Here is an 18,826-nt window from a genome sequence, read left to right as displayed (position 1 = left end):
TTCCTTCACTGAAATGTTCTTCACCGGATAGGGTGGAAGCCTTGCCCTGAGTCACTTATTGCATTTCTTGAATCTTTGATAGTTGCAGAGCAAGCCTACAGTGGTGTGGGATGGGTATCACAATGGCTTTATGGGAATCCTTTAAAATTCCACCCAATATTTTTTATACATGTTTTGCCTGGGCTTACCCTGAAGATGTTTTATCCCCATACATTCCCTTCAAGCACAAACACTTGCAACCAAGAGCCCGAACAAGAAGTCTAAAAAGTCTCTGCTAACACCATCTCAATTTAAATCACTGGACAAATGCTTAATCCGCAACTCTACACTCCTACTGCAGTGCATTCAGACACTCATGGTACCCAAGATCCTGGGTACAAAGCTGCATTTTATCACACAGTGGAAAAGTTTAGACCCTAATAAACACAATGATCATTCCTCCGATTTATTCTTTTTTTTTCAGGTGGAAACTTTATAAAATCATGAGGGACATGGATAGGGTAATTAGACAAGGTCTTTTCCCTGGGGTGGGTGAGTCCAGAGCTAGAGGGCATTGGTTTAAGGTGGAGGGGAAAGAGGGCTATGGGGAGAATGCTGGTAAGTGGAGTTGAACTGCCCATCAGCCATGATTGAATGGCGGAGTGGACTCGATGGGCCGAATGGCCTTACTTCCACTCCTATGTCTTATGGTCTTATTTAAAAGGGACCTAAGGGGCAACTTTTTCACGCAAAGGGTGGTACGTGTATGGAATGAGCTGCCAGAGGATGTGGTGGGGGCTGGTACAATCACAACATTTAAAAGGCATCTGGATGGGTACGTGAATAGGAAGGGTTTAGATGGTTATGGGCCAAGTGCTGTCAAATGGGACTAAACGAATCTAGGATATCTGGTCAGCATGGACGAGTTGGGCTGAGGGGTCTGGTTCCCCGCTGTACATCTCTATGGCACGGTGGCTCAGTGGTTAGCACTGCTGTCTCACAGCACCAGGGGCTTGAATTTGATCCCAGCCTGAGGATTAGGTTAGATTACTTCGTGTGGAAACAGGCCCTTCGGCCCAACAAGTCCACACCAACTCTCCGAAGAACAACCCACCCAGACTCATTCTCCTACATTTACCCCTTCACCTAACAGTATGGCCAATTCACTTAGCCTCCTCATTTTTGGACCGTGTGAGGAAACCAGAGCACCTGGAGAATGTGTAAACTCCACACAGACAGTTGCCTGAGGTGGGAATTGAACCCGGGTCTCTTACACTATGAGGCAGCAGTGCTAACCACTGTGCCACCAAGTTTGCACGTTCTTCCCGTGTCTGTGTAGGTTTCTTCCGATTTCCTCCCACAGTCCAAAGATATGCAAGTTAGGTGGATTGGCCATGCTAACTTGCCAAATGGAGTCCAGGGATGTGCAGGCTAGGCGTGTCAGCCATGGGAAATGCAGGGTTACGGGGATAAGGTTGGGGGTTCTGGGTGGGATACTGTGCAGAGGGTTGGCGTGGACTTGATGGGCTGAATAGCCTGCTTCTATACTGTAGGGACCCTGTGATCCTGTGATTTTTAAAAAAATAACAAGTCAACCTTTCTCTGCCAACAAAAGCTGGAGTCGTGCAAAGTCTGAATTCGGCCCCTCTGGCACATAACCTGCTGATGTCTTGTTGGTGGAAATGACATCACAGACTTAAAGCAAAATAAACCCACCGGGCCTCCACTTGCCTTGTGGCCTGAGATTTCAAAGGTATCGGCTGTTGTTCAAAATTAAGATCGCAAACTGTTGGCATTTTATTACATTCAAAACAAAGGTCAATGATTTTACCTGAATATTTGCAGATAATTTATGGATCACTGTTTGTGGCCCATTTATTTGCTTTGCTGAAAATGTGTTGCTGGAAAAGCGCAGCAGGTCAGGCAGCATCCAAGGAACAGGAAATTCGACGTTTCGGGCATAAGCCCTTCTTCAGGAATGAGGAAAAAGGGATGACGTCGATGTTTCGGGCATAAAAAGGGATGACCTTTTCCTCATTCCTGAAGAAGGGCTTATGCCCGAAACATCGAATTTCCTGTTCCTTGGATGCTGCCTGACCTGCTGCGCTTTTCCTGCAACACATTTTCAGCTCTGATCTCCAGCATCTGCAGACCTCACTTTCTCCCATCTATTTGCTTTACCAGTTAATGTCCTACAGTGTTTCCCAAGATAAGTTTGCAGAGGATGCTCTGCTTTATAAGGACCACATTACATAGGAACCTTGATTATCCAAGCGACAGGAGCAGGGAGTATTTTGTTTGGATAATCGAATGTTCAGATAATCGAATGCCTGATAACACATTTAGCCAAGTATCGGGACCTTGCCAGATAATCCAAATTTCAGATAATCGAATGTTGGATAATTGAGGTCCCTTATCCAATGTGCGATTGGTCTGAATGTGGAGCAGCTGGAGATAGGGTCCTACCAGTTGACATGGAGTGTAAACTGGGCACAGCCTTAAACTTACAGTGAGGCTGTTCAGAGGTGATGGCAGGAAGCTGTACTTGCAAGGGATAGCAATCTGAAACTCAAGCTCTTCCCTGCTCCCAAATGGCCTGGAAATATAGTGAGCCTGGTGAGGAGCAACAGAAACATTTCAAAACTGAGACAGAGATTTTTGTGTGGCAAGGTTAAGAGGCTTTTCTCAGGCAGCAATGTGGTTCATCTGTCTCTTAGCACCAGTGACCTGAGTGTCCTTGAGTGTGACAGTCTGTGTGGAGGTTACACATTTCACCCTGTGTCTGTCCCTCCGGGTGTTTCGGCTTCCTTCCAGACTTTTCTTATTCATTCATGAGATGTGGGATTGCTGGCCAGGTCATCATTTAGTGTCCAGCCTTAATTGTCCAGAGGGCAGTTAAGAGTCAACCACATGAGTGCGGATCTGGAGTCACATGTAGGCCAGACCAGGTAAGGATGGCAGTTTCCTTCCCTCAAGGACATTAGTGAACCAGATGGGTTTTTCCTGACAATCAGCAGTGGTTTCATGACTCTTAATTCCAGATTTGCTATTGAACTCAAATTGCAGGATCTGCTGTAGCAGGATTTGAACCAGATCCCCGGAATATTACTTGGATTAACAGTCCAGTGATAACACCACTAGGTAATTGCCTCCCTATAGGGCTTGCCATGCTAAATTTTCCATAGTGTCACAGTAAATGTGCTGGCCAGGTGGATTCGCCATGGCAAATGCAGAGCTATAGGGTAGGGTAGCAGGGAGGTCTGGGTGGGACGCTCCTCTGAGGGTCAGTATGGACTCAATGGGCTGAAAAGTTTCTTTCTACACTCTTATGAAGAGCATTAAGGGTGTGGAGCTGGAAGGTGGTTGGATAGCTTGTGGTTCAGCACAACTCTAACAAGGTTAGTTCAATTCCTGTTCTAGCTCAGACAGACGTGGGATCTGCATGCTCATCTGGCTCCCCCACTAAGTCCAGTATGACTCAGAAGGCAATAGAAAAACCATCAGTGACCAAAACTGCTAAGAAATTAGCTCAAGATGACAGATCAGCTGACAATGAGTCAAGAACCTGTCTCCAAGCAGAGCACTGATGACATAGTTACGGATTACAGAACCTAATGGAGTTAGCGTTCATGGATTAGACATGACCTGGCTGAGTGGTGGGACAGGCTAGAGGGGCTGCATGGCCTATCTGTGTTCCAATGGCCTCTTCCACATAGCTGGAAAGTCACTGTCGAGGATGGGGGTGGAAAACATACCAGAGCATAAATAAATTGATCAGACACTGAAATGCACAAGCTCTATAAATACTCTGGCTACAGCAGAAGGCCAGAGGCTAGGAAGTTTTTGTTTTTCAAGAAGTAGTCAGATATGGTTTTTAGGGCTAAAGGGACCAAAAAGTATGAGGAAAAAATAGGATATGGAGTTGGATGATTAGCCATGCTCAGAATGAATGATGGAGGATGCTCAAAGGGCCAAATGGCCTACTCCTGCTCCTATTTTCTATGTAATTCAGCAGCGAATAACCCATCTATCTCCCCAATGCCTGTCCACAATCTACAAGGCATAAGTCATTGTCGTGATAGAATATTCTTCACCTGCCTGGATAGGTGCAGATAAAGAAGCTCAACAACATCTGGACAAGGAAGCCCATTTGACTGTCCCTCCATTCAATCAACCTCAACACTTCCTCCACCATTGACACACAGTAGCAGTAGTTTGTACCACCCATGAACTGCACTGTGGTAACTCACTTAGGCTCCTTTTTGACAGCACCTTCCAAATCCACGTCCCCTACCAACTGGAAGGACAAGGGGTAACAGATGCATGGGAGCATCACTACCTGCAAGTTCCCATCAAACCACTCACCATCCTTATTTGGAACTACATTGCTGTTCCTTTACTGTCCCTGGGTCAAAATCTTGGAATCCATCAATACAAACAACATTGTGGGTTTCCCTACATTTAAGGATGGCAGCAACTCAAAGTTGGCCACCACCATCATCTCCAGGGGAACACCAAATAGGCAAGAAATATTGGAAAGGTTAGATTGGTGCTGGAAAAGCACAGCAGGTCAGGCAACATCTGAGGACCAGGAAAATCGACATTTCAGGCAAATGGGCTTCATCAGGAATGGCAGAGGAGATGACCTGGGGATTGCAGTGAGAGAGAGACTCACTGAGACCCTTGTAGAGAAAGGAGGAGAACTTCTTCAAGGTAGGCATCCTTGGAAGAGGGTTCACAGTAAACTTAAAATCAACTAGGTGAAAGTGAGGATTGCAGATGCTGGAAATCAGAGTCAAGATTAAAGTGGCGCTGAAAAAGCACAGCAGATCAGGCAGCATCCGAGGAGCAGGAATATTGACGTCCCTGATGAAGGGCTTTTGCCCGAAATGTCGATTTCTCTGCTCCTCGGATGCTGCCTGACTTGCTGTGCTTTTCCAGCATCACTCTAACTTGACTCTAAACTCCAGCATCTGCAGTCCGCACTTTTGCCTAATAAATATTAGCACCCATGGAGTCATAGTCATAGAGTCATACAGCACGGAAACAGCCCCTTCAGTCCAACCAGTCTATGCTGAACATAATTCCAAACTAAACCAGTCCCACCTGCCTACTCCTGGCCTATTTCACTCTAAACCTTTCCTATTCACGTACCTATTCAAATATCTTTTAAATGTTATAATTGCACCCACATCCACACTCTGTGTAAAAAATTTACCTCTAATGTCTTTTTTAAAATCTCTTTTCTTTCAGCTTAAAAATGTGCCCCCAGTCTTGAAAACTCCCATCCATGAGAAATACAACAGTCATTAACTCGATCTATACCTCTCATTATTTTATAAACTTCCATGAGATCGTCTCTCAACCTCCTATGCTCCAGTGAAATAAGTCCCAGCCTATCCAGCCTTTCCTTATAACTCAAACCTTCAATACCCGGCAACATCCTGGTAAATCTCTTCTGAAGCCTCTCCAGTTTGATCATTTTTTTTCCTCGATCCCAGTACTTCCAAATAAAAAATCCATCTGGTCATTGCTCATTTACTGAGAAGGAAATGTTTTAAAGCCAGTCAGTCCACATTGTGTAATGAAATTTAACTGAAGAAATGTTAGAACAATTCCTGTTCAATACTCCCTGTGTGCGTGTAAACTGAGTAAACAAATACTGAGGTAACTTGGAAACTAATTGTTGTTCCTGATTGTTAAGTGGATCATAATGCTGGTGTGGACTGTTTAGGATAAATGGCTTGTTTCTGTGCTCTATACCCTGTGCAATATTTATGCCTACAGAGATCTAGCTGATCAGAAACAAATTTGGCTTGATATTAGGAGACAGGGTGGTGGGTGAGGATTGTTGTTCAGACCGGAAGCCTGTGACCAGTGGTATTCTGCAGAGATTGGGGCTGGGTCCATTGTTGTTCAACATTCTTATAAATTATTTGGATGATAATATAGGAGGCATGGCTAGTAAGCTGGCAAGTGACATCAAAATTGGTGGTATAGTGGACATGAACAAGGTTGTCTAAGTATATATTATCTAAGTAAATCAAGTATATCTTGATTAACTGGGCCAGTGGGCTGAAGAATGTTAGATGGCGTTTAATTCAGATAAATGTGAGGTGTTGCATTTTGGTAAGGCTAACCAGGGCAGTTCTACTAACATTGTTAATAGTAGGACCCTGGGGAGTGTTGTCAAATAGAGAAACCTCAGGATGCAGGTACATAAATCTTTGAAAGTGGCATTATGTGTAGACAGGTTGGTGAAGAGGCATTTGGCATGCTTGTCTACATCAGTCAAAGTATTGATGATAGGAGTTGAGCTGTCTTGTTATGGATATACAAGACATTGATAAGGCCACTTTTGGAGTACTACATACCACTCTGTTTGCCCTGCTACATCTCGGAAGGATGTTGTTAAACTGGAAAGGCTGCAAAAAGGATTTACAAGGGTGTTGCCGAGACAAGCGAGTTTGAGTTATAAGGAGAGCTTAGATAGGCTGGGACCTTTTCCTCTAGAGTTTAGGAGGCTGAGAGATGACCTATGGAGTTTTATAAAATCATGAGGGATATAGATAAGGTGAATAGCCAAGGTCTTTTCCCCAGATTAGGGAAGTCCAAAAATAGAAGGCATAAGTTTAAGTTGAGAGGGGAAAGATTTAAAAGGAACCTGAGGGGCAACGTTTTCACACAGAAGGTGTTGTGTGTATGGAACGAGCTGCCAGAGGAAGTGGTGGAGGCTGGTACAATTACAACAGTGCAAAGACATTTGGACAGGTAAATGGAAAGGATGGGTTTCCAGGGATAAGGGCCAAAGACAGGCAAATGGAACTAGTCCAATTTACGAAATCAGGTCAGCATTGACAAATTGGGCCTTTACGGTTGGTTCCCATGTTGTATGGCTCCATGTAATTGTTCCAGTAGGGGGTGACAGGGCCGTAGTAGTGGTGCCACACTCCTGACAATTGAGGGGCCCGAGGTAATTCGCTGAAGACGTTAGAATTCTTACAGTATGGAAACTACTCCTTCAGCCCAACAAGTCCACACTGACCCTCTGAAGAGTAACTCACCCAAACCCATTCCCCAACCTTATATTTGTCCCTGACTAATGCAGCTAGCCTACACATCCCTGAACACTTTTGGCAATTTAGCATGGCCGATTCACCTAACCTACACATCTTTGGATTGTGGGAGAAAACCAGCACCCGGAGGAAACCCGCACAGATAGGGGGAGAATGTGCAAGCTCCACACAGAGCCCCAACTTGGAATTGAACCCGGGTCCCTGGCACTCAGTGTTAACCACTGAGGCACTGCACTGCCCATTTGGGCATGGGTTCAAATCCCACCAATTTCTGACCTGGAATATAAATCTAGTCTGATTGACAGTGACCATGAATCTATCATTGACAGTGATCCAACTCCATCAGGTTCGCTAATCTCCTTTAACAAGGATAGCTACAATCTGCCATCCCTACCTGGTCTGGCCTTCATTTGACTCGAGACTCACGGCAATGTGACTGACTCTTCAGGGCTTCAAACTGACATACCAATCAGTCCAAGGGCAATTAGGAATGGGTGACAAAAGCTGACCTTGTCATTGATGCCTACATCCAATCAACAAAAGCAAAGTAAGTGTGGCATGTTGTGACTGATATGTGCAGAATCGTTGTCTTATTTGGGGATCTCTTCATTGCTTCAGATATAAGGATTCAGATGAAGATAAATTATTGGTTGTTGTGCATTGATTTGAGCTGAAGTAGGCTCCATGAAAGGGTAATGGAAGCAGATTCAATCACAACTTTCCAGATGGAAATGGAGAAGAGAAAAGATTTTCGGATAATGGGAAAGTAGTAGGGGAGTGGATAGCTCTTAATATATTCATCATAGCTTTCATGAGCTGAATAGCCTCCTTCACTTCTATATAACGCCATTTGGTTTATCAAAGGGCAGGGTTGGAGGGTTTGAGCTCTAGGGAGTGGTTGAATAGATTGGGGCTATATTCCCTGGAGTGTTGGAGGCTGAGGGCTGACCTTATAGATGTTTATAAAATCATGAGGGACATGGATAGGGTAAATAAACAAGGTTTTTTCCCCGGGGTGAGTCTGATATTGCCTGCACCCAACAAGGAAATGTCAGTACCACCCAAATTGAAAGAGCCCTAAAAGTAGACAAAAGTGGAATCAAGTATCGGGGGAATTTAAGGGGAAATGCAAGCCAATATAAGGTATCAGAAATTATTGATTATGCTATTGTAACATAGACACCATTTTATTGATTTGAAAGTAAAGATTTTTTTAAGTATTTGTATCTATTCATTAAATATCTTTTATGCAGTAGGTAGTTCAACGATTAATTATGCATTAAACAGTCAATAATGCAAGTACATTTAGTTTGAGGCAATTGAATACTCTGGGGGAACAATGATCTCTCATCATTAAAACCATCAGACCAAGAAATTCCACTGGTCTAGGATATATAATGGAGCACATGACATTATATAAATATTCAGAGTTTCTGGGCAGATAGAAGCTTGTGGAATCTTTTCTCATGCTATTAAGATGGTCGGGTGAAGTCCATCTAAAAGACTTTTAGATTTTTATTATTTCTTAAAGGACACATTAAGGTGTATAAATCCTTACGTCCTGATCAGGTGTATTGTAAAACTCTGTGGGAAGCAAAGGAAGTGTTTGCTGGGCCCCTTGCTGAGACATTTCTATCATCAATAGCCATAGATGAGGTGCTGGAAGATTGGAGGTTGGCTAATGTGGTGCCATTATTTAAGCAAAGTGGTAAGGAAAAGCCAGGGTAATATAGACCACTGAGTCTGACATCGATTGTGGGCAGGTTGTTGGTGGTGGTGCAGGGTTGCTTTTCTGACTGGAGGCCTGTGACCAGTGGTGTGCCAAAAGGGTTTGGTGCTGAGTTCACTGTTTTTAATCAATTATATAAATGATTTGAATGTGAGCAGAGGAAGTATGGTCAGTAAGTTTGCATATGACACCAAAATTGGACACGTACTGGACAGTAAATAGGTTTACTTCAGAGTACAACAGGATCTTGAGGAGTGGCAGATGGAATTTAATTTAGATAAATGTGAGGTGTTACATTTTGGAAAGGCAAATCTGAACAGGACTTATATACTTAATGATAATGTCCTGGGAGTGTAGCTGAGCAAAGAGACCTTGGAGTGCAGGATCATAGCTCCTTGAAAGTGGAGTTGCAGTTAGATAGGATAGTGAAGAAGGCATTTGATATGTTTGCCTTTATTGGTCAGTACACTGAGTGTAGGAGTTGGAAGGTCATGTTGTGGCTGCACAGACCACTGATAAGGCCACTATTAGAAAACTGCATTCAATTCTGGTATCCTTGCTATAGGAAGGATGTTATGAAACATGTAAAGATTCAGAAAAGCTTCATAAGGATGTTGCCAAGGTTGGAGGGTTTGAGCTCTAGGGAGTGGTTGAATAGCTTGGAGCTATTTCCCTGGAGTGTCGGAGTCTGAGGGATGACCTTGCAGATGTTTATAAAACCATGTGGAGCATGGGTAAGGTAAATAGACCAGGGCTTTTCCCTGGGATGGGGGAGTCCAGAACTAGAGGTATATGTTTAAGCTGAGAGGGGAAAGATTTAAGAGGAATCTAAGAGGCAACTTTTTTCACGCAGAGGGTGGTACGTGTATGGAGTGAGCTGCCAGAGGAAGTGATGGAGGCTGGTACAATTACAACATTCAAAAGGCATCTGGGTGGGTATATGAATAAGATGGGCTTCGAGGGTTAGGAGGCAAATGCTAGTTAATGGGGCTAGATTAATTTTGGATATCTGGTTGGCATGGGTGAGTTGGACCAAAAGATCTGTTTCCACGTTGTACATCTCTTTGAGTATGAAAAGGGAGACAACCAGGAACAGTACCTGGTTTGAAAAAAAAAACAGAATGAGAGCTAAGAAACCACTAAAAGAAAGCCTTGCATTTATTTAGCACCTTTCATGAACTGAGGGCATCCCAATGTTGTACTATAGCCAATTAAGAGCTTTTGCAGTTGTTTTTGTGAAGGATGCATGTTAGCTCCTGTGAGCATAGCAATCTCCTATAGATAGCAATGTGGTAATAACTAGATAATCTATTGAAGGGATGTTAACAGAAAGCAAAATTGTACTTAACATAGAGATGTACAGCATGGAAACAGTCCCTTCAGTCCAACTCGTCCATGCCAACCAGATATCCCAACCTAATCTGTTCCATTTGCCAGCACTTGGCCCATATCCTTCTAAACCCTTCCTATTCATTTACCCATCCATTTGCCTTTTAAAGGTTAAAAATCACACAACACCAGGTTATAGTCCAACAGGTTTATTTGGAAGCACTAGCTTTCAGAGCACTGCCCCTTCATCAAGTGGTGACAATCACCTGATGAAGGAGCAGCACTCTGAAAGCTAGTACTTCCAAATAAACCTGTTGGACTATAACCTGGTGCTGTGTGATTTTTAACTTTGCCCACCCCAGTCCGACACCTGCTCCTCCACATCATGGCTTTTAAATGTTGTAATTGTAGCAGCCTCCACCACTTCCTCTGGCAGCTCATTCCATACACGCACCCCTTCCCTCAATGTGTTGTCCCATGTTGAAACTTATCAGTGCCTTCGATGTGCTCACTTAAGATGGTTGTGATGTGACATTTTTTTTCCACAGTGACTGAATGAGTCACAACACACTTATAGCCTCATCACTCATGCTCGTTGATTGCTGCACATTAATCATGAGGAAGTAGGCATGGTTCTTTCCCACAGATCAGGGCAAGGTTAATTTTATGGCATGGTAAAGAACCAGATTGCCTCTGAAACTGACAATGAACCAATTCCTCAGAAAAGTCATTGTTTAGGAATCCACATAGCCCTTTAGCTACTGCCAATTGTTAAGGCACAACAACAATTACTATGTGCTGTATTAGGTTTCCAATTCATTCAGAGGTGAAATAGCAGGTTTTGCAAGTCATGTTCAGAACAGGATAAATAAACTCAGTAAACATAATTTACTTGCCCCAACAATTTGAGAGGCTTTCCAACTATCAATTAAAATTATTAAAAACATAGGTCATGCTTCTCATGCCCTCAGGACGTACACTTTGCAACCAACTTGTGAAAGGAGACACTTGTAAAATTCAACAAGGTTGTACAAGTGACATAATGCAGAAATAATCCATCTTAGTGATTCAGGGTGCCAACGTAGTGGTAATTACTTTTCGACTTCCATCAACTGGTGCAGTGGTCAATGGTCAGTAAATTTGCAGATGACACCAAGATTGGCGGTATTAGTGGACATAGAAGAAGGTTACCTAATTACAAATTGGGTCAATGGGCTGAAGGGTGTCAGGTGGAGTTTAACTGGGATAAACGCAAGGTATTGCTCTTTGGTAAAATAAACAAGGGCAAGACCTATACAATCAAAAGTAAGGCCTTTAGTGGTGTTTGGGACAGAAAGGGGGTTCTGGAACATAATTCTTTGAAGTTTACATCACATATAGGCAGGGTGATTAAGAAGTTGTTTAGCACACTTGCCTTTACCACTCAGACCTTTGAGTATCGGAATTGGGACGTCATGTTAAGGTTGAACAACCTATTGACGGAGCCTCTTCTGGAATACTGTGTTCAGTTCTGGCCTCCCTATTATAAGAAGGACATTTTTAAGCTGGCAAGGGTTCAGAAAAGCTTAACAAGATGTTGCTGTGAATGGAGGGTTTGAGTTATGGGGATAGGCTGGAGGGTAGGAGGTTGAGGGATGATCTTATAGAAGTTTATAAAATCATGAGGGGTATAAATAATGTGAATGGCAATTGCCTTCTCCCTGGGGTGGAGAATTTCAAGACTAGGGGACATATTTTTAAGGTGATGGGAGAAAGATTTAAAAAAGATGGACCATTGTATGGTAGTGTGGCCAAGTGGTCTAAGGCACTGGATTAAGGCTTCAGTCCCTTTGGTGGTGTGGGTTCAAATCCCACTACTGCCGACATTCTCTTTTGTGTGGGCTTTTGGCACAATGGCAGTGCATCTGACTCCAGATCTGCACCTGAAGATTGTGTGTTCAAATCACACTAGGCTCTCTGAAGCTCACTTTTTTTTTGGGGTGGCTCAGTGGTTAGCACCACTACCTCACAGCACCAGGGTCCCAAATTCGATTCCAGCCTCAGGTGACTGTGTGGAGTTTGCACATCCTCCCCGTGTCTGCGTGGGTTTCCTCCGGGTGCTCCTGTTTCCTCCCACAGTCCAAAGATGTGCAGGTCAGGGTGGATTGGCCATGCTAAATTGCCCATAGTTTTAGGTACATTAGTCAGAGGGAAATGGAGCTGGGTGAGTTACTCTTCAGAGGGTCAGTGTGGACTGGTTGGGCTGAATGGCCTGTTTCCACACTGTAGGGAATCTATTCTAATCTAAAGATATGAGGGATAATTTCTTTCAACAGAAAGTGGTTTGCATGCGGAATGAACTTCCAGAGGGAATGGTAGACACGGATACAGTTACAATATTTAAAAGACATTTAGAAAACTACATGAATAAGGACAGTACGGTGACTTAGTGGTTAGCACTGTTGCCTCAGAGCGCTAGGGACCCAGATTCGATTCTGACCACAGACGACTGTCTGTGTGGAGCTTGTACATTCTTCCCGTGTCGGTGTGGGTTTCCTCCGGATGCTCTGGTTCCCTCCCACATTCAAAAAGATGTGCAGGTCAGGTGGATTGACCATGGGAAACTGCCCCATCGTGTTAGGTGCATTAGTCAGGAGTAAAGTAGGGAAATGAGTCTGGGTGGGTTACTCTATTGAGAGTGGTATGGATTTGTTGGGATGAAGGTCCTGTTTCCACGCTGTAGGGAATCTAATCTAATCTAATCTAAGAAATGCTTGACAGAATATGGCCTAAGTGCAGGGAGGCGGGACTAGTTTAGTTTGGGATTATGGTCAGCAAGGAATGTTTGGACTTAAGGATCTGTTTCCTTGTTGCATGACTAAGACTCTGTGCTGTCTCATAGTGCCAAGAACCCTGGTTCGATTGCAGCGTTGGGTATCTGTTTGTGTGGAGTTTACGAGTTATCCTCTTGTCTACATGAATTTCTGACATGTGCTCTGATTTCCTCGCACAGTACACAGATGTTTGGTAGATTTACTGTTCGAAATTCCCCTGTAGTGTCCAAGGGTCTAAGGCTAGGTGCATTAACCATGTTAAATGGGGGTTATGGGGATATAGTGGGGAAGTGGGTCAGGGTGGGGTCTGGATAGGATGTTCCTTTGAGAGTTGGAGTAGGTTTAATGGGCCAAATGACCTCATCTGCACTTCAGGAAATCTATGATACAAATATCTGGGTACATTCATGGACTTGGCAAACGAAAGCACAACACAGATGCAAAGTTCAGCTGACTATGAGTTGAGCCACAAAACCAGCAGGAAACATGAACAGTCTGAGTCGAAGTTAACTTGGATAAAATCCTTTAGGGGCCCAGATGAGGTGGGCTATGCTGAGATTTATGGCAGAATCACATAAGATGTCCAGTGAGGCCTATCTCAACAATTGGAACAACACATCTCATCTGTTTTGTATCTGCCCAGGTATTGAGACAGACTTAACACCTCCAACATCTAAACATATGTAGATACGAGCAGGTAACTCAACTACTTCAACCTGTCCTGCTATTCAATAAAATTATGGCTGGTCTGATTGCAACCACATGTTAAGATTGCTATGCTCAGTTGCATAGTCTTTTGTCTTCCTTTATGCACCACACACACTCTCCTTTATAAACCTTTCACCTCTGCTTGTGCATGCATTTGCTGTTGTGTTTTATTACTTCTCTGAGAGTTCACTCAAGAAAAACAAGTAATTGATTTCTCAATTTTGAAAGAATGGCCTACAGTTAAATTGAATTGCGCTATGAAGAAACCAAATATTTTTTGCATCCAAACAAGGGAATTAAAATGAAGGGGTACCTATTCAGTTGAAGTGATGATGTGGATATGCCGTTGTTACACTGGGGTGGATGAAGTCTGAAGTCACATGACACCAGGCTATAGTCCAACAGGTTTATTCATTTAGGTGAACCTGACAATGAAGGAGTTCTCCAAAAGCTTGTGATTTGAAATAAACCTGTTGCACTCTAACCTGGTGTTGTTTAACTGCTGACTTTATTCAATTGAATGTAACGAAGGGAGAAATCCTCCACTCTTTAAAATGGAAACTATTGCATCGAACTGAGAGGGCAGATTAGGACTGAGTTTGACATCTCATCTCATCCAACAATGCAGCATTCCCTCGCTACTGCACTGGAGAGTCAGCCTAGATTTCAGTCCGTTCTGGAGTCTGGCTTGAAACCAGAACTTTCAGATTCCGACACAAGAGTCCAACCCACTGAGAAATGCTGACCACACATTGTTGATCTGTCATGCCTGCAAGCTTGATTCCTGTCAGGAACGTGTTACCACATACAAATTCACCTGAGTCACAGGTCAAGTTGGGTTCATCCCTTTTCATTTCCTCTAGGCTTATTTTCCTTTGGCTAGCGTGATATTAATTACCTCAAACTGTACAGTGTGCCATCATCAAACCTCCTTTGTCACTTTACTGCCATTAACCATGCTATTGCTGCGCATCAGTTGAAATGCCATTTTTAAGTCAAGTTGGCAATATTGCAATCTCTTGAACTGACCACAAAGAGGGCTTCTTGGATGTCTTGCATTCACAGCCTCCGAATAGCCCGCGTTAACTATCATTTCCTCCCCTGCCTGGTGTATTTGATTCCAAATAGATTTTGCATTGAAATTCCACGTCACTTTCAATGAGAGCCACACACTTCTCCAGACAACGTGCAAAGTCAACTCAGCAACAAATAAGACAGACTTCTGGAGTAGCTGGGAAATTACCACAGAATGGGAAAGAAGGAATGAGTCAAGTAAGCCTAAGTGACTCTAAGAGACCTGGGAAACAGCACTGAACAGCAGCACTGTCTCCCATCCAATTCTGTCAGTGGTTCAGGTAATGAGCAAAGATAATATTGTTTTCGATGAAATGCACTGTACAGTCTAGGAGTCTGCATAAGAATTATTTGTGGCCTCAAATATGTCAGTCAAGCAAATTGCTTGTGTGAAATGTTTGAATGAACACATAACAAAATAGACTGTTTTATATCTCTCTGGTTCAGTCTCTATTGTACGTTTGCAACAAAAACTTCCAGCTCGGCGAACAGAACCACAACATCTATTGTACTGTGGGGCACATCGTGGTTCTTCTTGTGCAACCCCGCATTGTAGAAAAATCGCACTTTAGAAACAGCGCTTAACGTGTTGGCGATGTATTCGTGTTTCAGCCACCACGTGTTTTAAGAATTCATGCTTTAGAAATAGTGTCCCCAGTTTGTCAATCACATTACAGTGAACCTGTGTTAACAAAACACAAGGAGAAAGCGAGGTCTGCAGATGCTGGAGATCAGAGCTGAAAATGTGTTGCTGGTTAAAGCACAGCAGGTCAGGCAGCATCCAAGGAACAGGAAATTCGACATTTCGGGCACAAGCCCTTCATCAGGAATGAGGAGAGGGTGCCAGGCAGGCTAAGATAAAAGGTAGGGAGGAGGGACTTGGGGGAGGGGCGATGGAGATGTGATAGGTGGAAGGAGGTCAAGGTGAGGGTGATAGGCCAGAGTGGGGTGGGGGCGGAGAGGTCAGGAAGAGGATTGCAGGTTAGGAGGGCGGTGCTGAGTTCAAGGGAATCGACTGAGACAAGGTGGGGGGAGGGGAAATGAGGAAACTGGAGAAATCTGAGTTCATCCCTTGTGGTTGGAGGGTTCCTAGGCGGAAGATGAGGCGCTCTTCCTCCAACCGTCGTGTTGTTGTGTTCTGGCGATGGAGGAGTCCAAGGACCTGCATGTCCTCGGTGGAGTGGGAGGGGGAGTTGAAGTGTTGAGCCACGGGGTGGTTGGGTTGGTTGGTTCGGGCGTCCCAGAGGTGTTCCCTGAAACGTTCCGCAAGTAGGCGGCCCGTCTCCCCAATATAGAGGAGGCCACATCGGGTGCAGCAGATGCAATAGATGATGTGAGTGGAGGTGCAGGTGAATTTGTGGCGGATATGGAAGGATCCCTTGGGACAACAAAACACGAGTTATAGCTGAACGACCTGTACTAATTCTATCTGAATCAGTAGCAGCCTCGGGAGCACTGAATGCTCTCAAAAGGAGTCAATTGGAAGAGTGCACGCACATCCCCATTGCCCTGCACCAGTGAGGCTCTGAATCAAAAACTTTTGGAACAGATTGGTGTAAATATAAGGAGGAAGAGTTCATCTGTGGAGGGAGTTCATTACAAATCTGAACTGAGGAAATCTGTTCAGCCATACCCACCTGATGTCTGAGGCAAAAATGCACCAAATCCTCATAAGAAAGTTGCTCCACACTAACGATGCTGGTTCTGTACCTTCATAGAGCCATTGTGTCATACAGCACAGAAACAGACCCTTCAGCCCAACTCATCTATGCTGGCCAGGTTTCCAAAACAAAACTTGTGCCATTTGTCTGTGTTTGGCCAATATCCTTCTAAGCCTTACCCATTCAAGTGCGTGTACAAATGCTTTTTAAATGAAGTAACTGTTCCCACCTCTACCACTTCCTCTGGCAGCTCCTTCCATGTATGTGCCACCTCTTGTGTGAAAATATTGTCTCTCGGGTCCATTTTAAATCTTTTCCCTCTCACTTTAAACCTGTGCCCTCTACTTTCCAACTCCCCGACCCTGGGGAAAAGAGATTAACTATTCACCTTACCTGGACTCAGCATGATTTTATAAACCTTTATAAGGTCACTCCTCAGCCTCTTGTGCTCCAGGAATAGAAGTCCCAGTCTATCCAGCCTCTTTTTATAACTCACACTTTCCAACCTTGATAACATCGTTGTAAATCTTTTTTTTTCCAGCCTTTCCATCTTAATAGCATCCTTCCTATGGCAAGGTGATTGAAACTGTATGTAGTACTCCAAATGCAGCATACCAATAATTTGTCCAGCAACAACTTGATGTCACGGCTCCTGTACTCAAAGCCCTGAAGGATGAAAGCAAATGTACCTAATACCTCCTTCATCACCTTGTCTACCTGTGACACTATTTTCAGGGAACTATATACCTGCATTCTTAGATCTCTCTGTTCAACAATGCTCCCCAGGGCCCTACCATTGACTGTGTAAGCCATGCCCTGGTTTGTCTTAACAAAATGGAACACCTCATATTTATCTACATTAAACTCCATCTGCCACTCCTCGGCCCACTGGCAAATAGACAGACTCTCTTATACTTGACAGTAAGTATCTGAAAGACTAATGTGATGGTTCAGGATTGTCAACAATAAGAGATGGCAGTGTGGTAATGTGATTTTTATTTCAAATTATTCATTCATGAAATGTGGGTGTCTCTGGCTGGGTCAGCTCTTGTTCCCAGGCTCCAGGAGGAGATAGTGCCTTCACAGGAGCGTAGAAACATGGAAGCAGGAGTAGGCCATTCAGCCCTTTGAGCCTGTTGTGTTATTCAATATGATCATGGCTGATCATCCAACTCAGTTACCTATTACTACCTTCTCCCCCTGTCCTTTGTCTCCTTTAGTCCGAGGAACTATATCTAGCTCTTTCTTGAAAGCATTCAATATTTTGGTCTTAACCAATTTCTGTGACAGAATTCTACAAGGTTCCCTCTCTGTTTTGTCTAGGTACATCCACAGTGCTATGAAAAAGAGCATTCTAGGATTTTGACCCTATAACAGTGAAGGAATGGCGAGATATTTCCATGGTGTAAGGAACTTAATGGTAGTATTTTCATGCATCTGTGCTTCTAGGTGCAGTTCATGTATTGAGTCCCTACAATCACCAGCAATCTGTCCCTTGATGCTAAAAGCAACATCTGCATTACAAATACTACAACGTTATTGACAAGCTGAGTAAAATAGAACACACAAATAGCAATTTGACTGAGAATACCAAACTACGAGTCTTACAAGCCTGCATCCTCAGCTCATTCCTCTCCAACAGTGTGACATGTACAACACATGCTAGGCAAGATAAAAGGCTGAACTGTTTCCATCTTCATCATCTCAAATCTGTCCTTGGCGTCTCTTAGGAGTACTGAGTCTGCAGCTCTGAGGTTCTAGAGGGTGTGAATTCCATCACACATCGCTAGAGTCATAGAGATGTACAGCACGGAATCAGACCCTTTGGTCCAACTCATCCATGCTGATCAGCTAAGCCTACAAGTCTTGGTCATTGTCACAGGGAGGGTGGTGAGCATATGGCACAAGCTGCTGGAGAAAGTGACGAATACAATCACAATATTGAAAAGACATTTGAAGATTTGGAAGAACATGGACCCAATGCAGGCAAATGGGACGAGACTCATAGAATAATAGTTCAGTTTCGGAAATGTGGTCAGCATGGAAAAGTTGAGCTAAAGGGTCTTTCTCCATGATGTATTACTCTATAACTCTATTTTCGTCAAAAGGCTGAGGGCCTGTTACCATAAATTGTCTAGTCTGTGAACTGACTAATGGGTGACATTCTTCTCAACATCTGTATCTCTCCTACAGGAACACCTGCAAGTGAGATACCAAGATGGCAGACAGTGACACGGACAGCTCGAGATACTGGTTGATGGGCTGTGACCTCTGGAGCTTGTCTGTTTGGAAGATACCAGCTGAATGAGAAGAGGGCCCAAAGAAAACAGAGGCATCCTGCACCTTCTCAGCCTCCCTTCTGACTCTGCAGCAAATGGTTATCATGACCGAATGGGATTCCTGACCCACATCAGCCGATGTTTAACACGAAGTTGACCAGTATAGCAAGCATCCATC

General features: G+C 43.8%; 1 protein-coding gene and 1 non-coding gene across 2 annotated transcripts in view; one reads left to right on the top strand and one right to left on the bottom strand.

The window, feature by feature from the left end:
- hcn4 (hyperpolarization activated cyclic nucleotide-gated potassium channel 4) overlaps positions 1-18,826 on the bottom strand; it is a 541,182-nt gene that overhangs the window by 163,283 nt on the left and 359,073 nt on the right. The window lies entirely within an intron of this gene.
- Positions 11,894-11,975, top strand: trnal-aag (transfer RNA leucine (anticodon AAG)). Its single transcript has one exon. It is a non-coding gene; the product is annotated as a tRNA-Leu (tRNA).

The sequence above is a fragment of the Hemiscyllium ocellatum genome, chromosome 42 (genome assembly GCF_020745735.1).
Source record: "Hemiscyllium ocellatum isolate sHemOce1 chromosome 42, sHemOce1.pat.X.cur, whole genome shotgun sequence".
In the NCBI taxonomy this organism is placed as follows: Eukaryota; Metazoa; Chordata; class Chondrichthyes; order Orectolobiformes; family Hemiscylliidae; genus Hemiscyllium; species Hemiscyllium ocellatum.
This window is presented reverse-complemented; position numbering and strand designations above follow the sequence as displayed.